Source organism: Delphinus delphis, chromosome 21 (assembly GCF_949987515.2).
Source record: "Delphinus delphis chromosome 21, mDelDel1.2, whole genome shotgun sequence".
Taxonomy (NCBI): Eukaryota; Metazoa; Chordata; class Mammalia; order Artiodactyla; family Delphinidae; genus Delphinus; species Delphinus delphis.
The window spans coordinates 10,151,908-10,158,694 of record NC_082703.1 but is presented as its reverse complement, the minus strand read 5'-3'; the positions used below and the strand labels follow the sequence as shown (position 1 = coordinate 10,158,694).

The window sequence follows — 6,787 nt, the reverse complement described above, 5'->3', positions numbered from 1 at the left end:
TCTCATAGAATGAGGAACGCATTCGCTGTCCATTTTCCTTTCCTTCCTGTCATGCATACCTCCACATTTCACTCTGTCTACCACTCCACCCACAAAATAAAAGTGTGAAGTTCCCTTCTGACTAATGCAACAACTTTAGACTCCCCCTGAAACAACAAACACAGCAGCACGTGTGCATGGCGTATGTGCGCCCTTTCCCCCAAAACATCCCTTTATGGGGGGCGCTATACAAGGAAGCAAGTGATGTAATCATTATACGTGATAACTAAATGGTTAGAGGACAGGAATAAAGAATTGTAGGAGTTAACTATGAATCTGTGATGATACACAAATCATGTCACTTTGGAGTGGATTATTGAGGAGGAAGGGGACAACCATTTTCAGATTAGCTGCATCAACACGGGTGTGCAGGGACTACCCTGGTGGTCCAGTGGTCAAGAATCCGCCTTCCAATGCAGGGGACTCGGGTTTGATCCCTGGTCAGGGAACTAAGATCCCACAACATGTCGTGGGGCAAGTAAGGCGGCGCGCTGCAACTACTGATTTCTAGCGCCTCAACTAGAGACCCCGCCTGCTGCAAACTACAGAGCCCACGCGCCCTGGAACCTGCGCACCACAACTAGAGAGGAGCCCGCATGCTGCAACTAACACACCGTGCAGCCAAAAAATAAATAAGTAAATAAAATGTTAAAAAAAGAGAGAAAGAAAACCACTGGATTTAAAAAAAAAACTGGTCTACAAGGTTTCACGGGTGTCCTACACACCCTCACCTTCAGGTCACCTGCTACACAGAAGCTCAGCTAAACTAGCTTGTTTCCTTCAGTCTAGCCCAGAGGTCCCCAACCTTTTTGGCACCAGTGACCGGTCTCGTGGAAGACCAGTGGGGGTGGGGATGGTTCAGGTGGCAATGCGAGCGATGGGGAGCCATGGGGAGCGGCAGATGCAGCAGCTCACTCGCCCCCTGCTGTGCGGCCCGGCTCCTAACAGGCTGCACACCAGTACTGGTCCATGGCCCGGGGGTTGAGGACCCCTGGTCTAGTGAGTATTTTCTGCTAGTGGGGATTCCTTAAAGCTGCAATTAGTTAGCCTGATCCTATAATTTACTGTGTTCCCAAAGCCAGTCACAATAATTCCTCCTGATTCCAAGAAGGTATGCCCAGCATCTAGAACATCTTTCTGCTATTGTCCACATACCCAGTCCTATTATTCTGACCAGCTGATGATTGATATTTGTGTAGGGTCTGAGTTCTGCTACTCGTGTCAATAATATTTGCTGACTCAGAGAAGCATTACTGTAGTTAACGTAGAGGTCTTGCTAACCTCTGTCTCTTTCTGAAGGCCAGTTAGTATTGCTTCTGAGTTAGGGCATTGGAATCATGAAATTTTGCTGAATACGGTCGTAACATTTAATTCCTGCCAGTTACCCTCTGGTCAGAAGTATTAGAGGTCTGCAGATGGTCTGGCAAGGTTTCTAGAAGCAGTAGAAACCAGCAGCTGACTGCACAGCTATATAAAATTAAAAGCTGTTTCAAGATATGTACCATATGTACATGTACAAATCCATTAGGTAACATGGTGATCTTTTTGCATTATATGGGTATTAAATGCTATGGGAAATAAGGGACAATCAGAGAAATACATTGGCAAGGAAAAGAGAGAAACATGTATTGAAATCTTAACCTAGGATGGTTGCTTCCCAGTTTTTTGTTTTTTTTTTTTTTTTGCGGTACGCAGGCCTCTCACTGCCGCGGCCCCTCCCGTCGCGGTGCACAGGCTCCGGACGCGCAGGCTCAGCGGCCATGGCTCACGGGCCCAGCCGCTCCACGGCACGTGGGATCCTCCCGGACCGGGGCACGAACCCGTGTCCCCTGCATCGGCAGGCGGGCTCTCAACCACTGTGCCACCAGGGAAGCCCTGCTTCCCAGTTTTAATAGGATATATTTCAGTTAAGAAAACATGGAGAAAACAGATGCAAGACTTAAAACTCTAAGAAGACTGGTCAGTAACAATGAGTGAAAATAGCAATGCCTCTTTTCTAGAATCCTTAAAATATATTAGTATCTTGTTTTAAATTAGAGAGAGACTAAATTAGTCTTTTTATGACAATTATGACAGCAAGTCTAGCACTATGGTTTTCATTTTAGGAGTGTTATAGATCTGCATAATATTGTAGGAGCAAGGAGTATGATCCTTATACCCATTGAAGAAATTAGTGATAAGAAGTTAGACTAGCAGAGAAATGAACGTTCAAAGGGAAACTTTGAAAAGATAATGAGATATTTGAATGAATTCAAGGAAACCTGTTTACCAGCTGTTTGGCTAAAAGTTCATGTAAAAAAATTCAGGGATGAGGCCTGCACTATTTGAAACTCTATGTGTCTTCAGGAGACCAACACTGGGATTAAAACTGAAAATCTTTCATCACTTTTCTGAATATTGGGACAATATGGTGTTCAATTGTAATCCATATGTTTAGCATTTTTAAGGTCAGGTTTCCTCCGGGTTTCATGAGCCATCAGGGAACCTCTTCTTTTAGTTGTGTAAGCCAAGGTGACTCTGTAATGAACCAGGGTACAAGCCTAGTTTTTACACACTTTTCATGATCTCTCTCCACGATCAGAGAAGGATCTCTCTGGTCTGAGTCTGCCTGACATTGATGGCATGTGTGGGCAGGTCTGCTGTACGCCTGCCTGGTCTGCAATTCTAGGTGATGCTGGGGTTTTAGAGGAAGAACGGATCATACTCTGACCCTCTCTGAGTTCAGAAACAAAACAGAAATAGACACCAGAAGGATCAAGGTGGGGAACACTGAGAGTGGCAAAGAATGGTTCCCCGCCAAAAGGAATTGTCAGCGGAAGTTTTCCTTTAGCTCAGGTTAGATTTCAAAAGACATTTCTCTAAGCGAAAGTTAATATTAAATTGGAGTTCAGAGAGTAAACTAAATTTTTTAAACACTGTAATCTGAAGCCATCTCTTTAGGGTAGCAAAGTTGAAATCCATATGCTAGCAGATGATCTTTGACTTAAAACAATTTTAAAGGACCGACATCACACTTTTTAATACTCCTTGTTATTATTAGCTCTATTCAAAAACACGTTTCTCACAGGTTCTTTGCACACTGTTAAATGTGCAACAAAGGTAGACGCATTTATTTTTAAGTGAGGAGAATTTTCAAGGACCTTAGGCCTCACTGTTCAGTTTGTACAATAAGTGGGTGGGACATTATATGGATGACCCGGCATTCATGGGTCACGCTGAAGAATAAATCCCTTAGAATTAATTCCTATCTTTTTTCTTGAATTTTGGTACCTGGCTGTTTTTTGCAGTGGCATCTTCCGTCTTTTATCCCAGTTTACAGTTCTATTTTGCCCCCATATCCACGTCCGGTATTCACCACAAAGTTGTTGAAGAAGTTATTATTGAACAAATCATTGTTGAATCAAAGAATTTTCTACCATAAAGCAGCAAATTAAACACTATGTCTAAGTTATTGGCATACGGAAAGATGAAAACCCACAGGCCTCGTAAAAGAACCTTTAGGCAGCAAATTTTTTACTGGCTTAATTTTTTTTACCTTTGAAGTTTTCCTTTCTTCTTTTTTCTGGAGATAACTGGAGTTTGTTGCTTAATTTTCTAGAGTTTTCTCAAGCAGCCTTCCCCCGAAGTCCAACGCTAGGGAGGCCGCACAGGTGAGCAGACCGGCGAGCGTGTGATTGAGGCGTAATCTTGAGTCACAGCCACGGTCCTGGTTAACTCGTTCTCGAAGGAGCGGGAGGGGGAAGGGGGAAGAAGGGGGCACCCTGGTTGGAGTCAGGGGGAGACGGTGGCTGGGGTGGGGAGGGTGGTACAGAGGACAGCAGGGCCAAAGGCGGGGGTGCTGGCGGAACGGCCAGCCGCAGCGCGGCCGGCGTTTCCCGGCCGGGTTACTAGCGTCGCCCGTGAGGCGCCTGCGCGTTACACCCAGAGCCCCGCCCCACGCACCCGTTACGCCATCATCCGGGCCAATCAGAGTGAGGAGGTCCGGCAGTGCCGGAGAGTCTTTGCCCAGCTGGCTAGAGAGTCAGTGCCACAGAATTCACGAACATTCTCAACCAAGTCGTGACCCGACCTCCCGGTCTGAAGACTGACGGTTTTAGCATTGAATCCTGTTGCATCATGGTGACCGTGGTAGTGACACGACCGGCAAGCTGGGCTTCGAGGAATTCTAGTGCTTGTGGAGCAACATCAAAATGTGGCAAACAGTTTGACGTTGACCGTTCAGGGACCATGGGCAGCGGTGAACTCCCCAGGAACCTTTGAGGCAGCAGGGTTCCGCCTGAATGAGCATCTCGACGACAGGATCATCGGACGCTACTCAGATGGGGGAGGGAACACGGATGTTGACAGCTTCATCAGCTGTCTGGTCAGACTCGTCAGATTTCTGTGCCTTCAAACCTCTTGACAGACGTGGCACCGGACAAATCCAGGTGGACAGCCAGGAGTGGCTGCAGCTGACCATGTATTCCTGAATGGGAGCCCCAGACCTGCCCCCTCATTGCCTCGCCGCAGGACTCACCTTGGACTCTTCCGTCTCTCCCAGGGCTGAGGCTGATGGCAGTCATACCTTCACGGGCCTTTCAGTTCTCCCAGCCCTTGGCATCCAGCTTCTCAGCCAACAGCCAGGGCCCAACAAGCTTCACCACGCCCTGCCCGAAGGGTGACCCCAGGCCAGCACACCCAATCTCACACCCACTGCGTGACCCCTCTCCCGCACCAGTGCCATGTCCAACACTTGCGTTGCTTCCACATCCCAAGGGCCCTTCTCTCAGTTCTGGGAGAATCAGTCCAGTCCCTACACACCCTGGCATACCCATTCAGTTACCACCCGGAGAGCCCGAATTCCAGGCCATAACAGGCCCATATGCCCCAGTGCCTTTGTCTGTATTCTGCTCCCAGCCTGCCAGGCCCAAAAGGACAAAAATGTACCCCAGTGGCTGCTCTCTCTGAAAAAAAAAACCAGCCCAACAACTTTTCGCAGTCACTATAAACTCATGCATACCTCAAAGCCTTTTTGAAGAACTAACATACAGCTCAAGATTTTAACACTGCTATTTTGTGCTACAATTCAGATTTACTTAGTTAGCTCAGAAAAGTTCCCTCAGTACAGAAATCCATAGTCTTCCCCCCCCCCGCCTTTTTTTTTTTTTTTTTTTTTTCTGTACGCGGGCCTCTCACTGTTGTGGCCTCTCCCGCTGCGGAGCACAGGCTCCGGACGCGCAGGCTTGGCAGCCGTGGCTCACGGGCGCAGCCGCTCCGCGGCATGTGGGATCTTCCCAGACCGGGGCACAAACCCGTGTCCCCTGCATCTGCAGGCGGACTCTCAACCACTGCGCCACCAGGGAAGCCCCTACCCCCCTTTTTATCTTGGGAAGTGATGGAACAGTGTAGAAGTTGAAGGATCTGTAACAAACGGGGTATTTGATCAGGTACTACCTAAGGACTAAGTACCCAGGGTTTTTGTTTTGTTTTTCATGTTGTATCATATCACCCAAAGAAGGAAGAGAACTTTGAACACTCTTCCTGAGAATAATTAATGATTGATTTGCTATGCTTGGAATGTGTAATGCATTGAGTTCCAGAGGACGTGCCTATCCTTACCAGTGGGCAGGAGAAAGTGTACAAATCTTTCTGAAGAAAATATCTCTGATTGGATATCCTGCTAATGATCATGAGAGTGCTGTTTTGGATTTAAAGCTTGTTCTGCAACTCAACCCTAAACAGAAATTCTATTTTAATAAACAGGCAAAGACTAAGAAAAAACTACCTTATCAAGTGTGTGTTTGTAAAAACTCCACATCGCTTCCTTTGCAGGAATAGTCTTTGGCAGTAATTCTCATTCTGTCTCTGATGTTCATTAGATTGTATAACCTTGGATGAATCAATAGCCTGTAAAATAACTCAAAAAGTTGTTTTCAAGATTATATAAATGTAAAGATGTCAGACATTTAAGCATCATGTCTTGAATAGCAAAGCTATTCATTAAATACTAATTTTCTTTCTCTTCTCTTTTCTCCATATGTAGCATTTAAAACTTATTTTGTACACCACTTGGAATTTTATGTAAGCTTTGAGAAAATGCACTTTAATATCTGTGCTTTAGCAACATTGTGAAAGAATTTACCCCAGTTACAGGCCCCATTTACATGGTGAACAAAAGTATATAACATTGTGTGCAAATCAGGGCCAAACCTCTTTTGCAGGTCTTGAGACTAGTTAAGTATTCCCCACACTGAAACACTGCACGTTGGCCTGCTTCACCTGATCGAAGTGATGAGAGGTTAAAATCAGTGTGCAGAGCGCTTTAAAAATCTTGGGCAATCTTGAGCATCAAAAGAAAATCATTATCTGTTTTACCTTCCTTCTAATAGCATACTTAAGAATGAAAGTACATTTGGATGGAATCCAGCTGAAAGAAAGTCCCCTCTGAAATGAGGATTCTGCCATTTCGAAGACTGTTGTGCGTATACTCAGCGGGATATTGTGCCATAAGCCTGGCATGAAAAATTGAAGTGAATAATGGGTAAAAGAAAAAGTATTCTTCAAGTTTAAAAAAATATTTTTCTGGGCAAAAAGGAAAGTGATTGTGAAATTTGAAGTTCTAATCATTCTGGCTAAAGGAGAACACATTTAAAGGGCTACATTGGGACCAACATAAATGTGTCTTTGTTTGGGGTCAGGGTTTAATGCATAAAGGCCTTCAAAAGAACAACACCTAAAACTGTGAGGCATTCCCCACTCCTTCAGACTG

General features: G+C 45.5%; 1 pseudogene; it reads left to right on the top strand.

The window, feature by feature from the left end:
• The first annotated feature begins 916 nt into the window (after positions 1-916).
• Positions 917-4,508, top strand: LOC132417727 (calpain small subunit 1 pseudogene; annotated as a pseudogene).
• Positions 4,509-6,787: the final 2,279 nt, after the last annotated feature.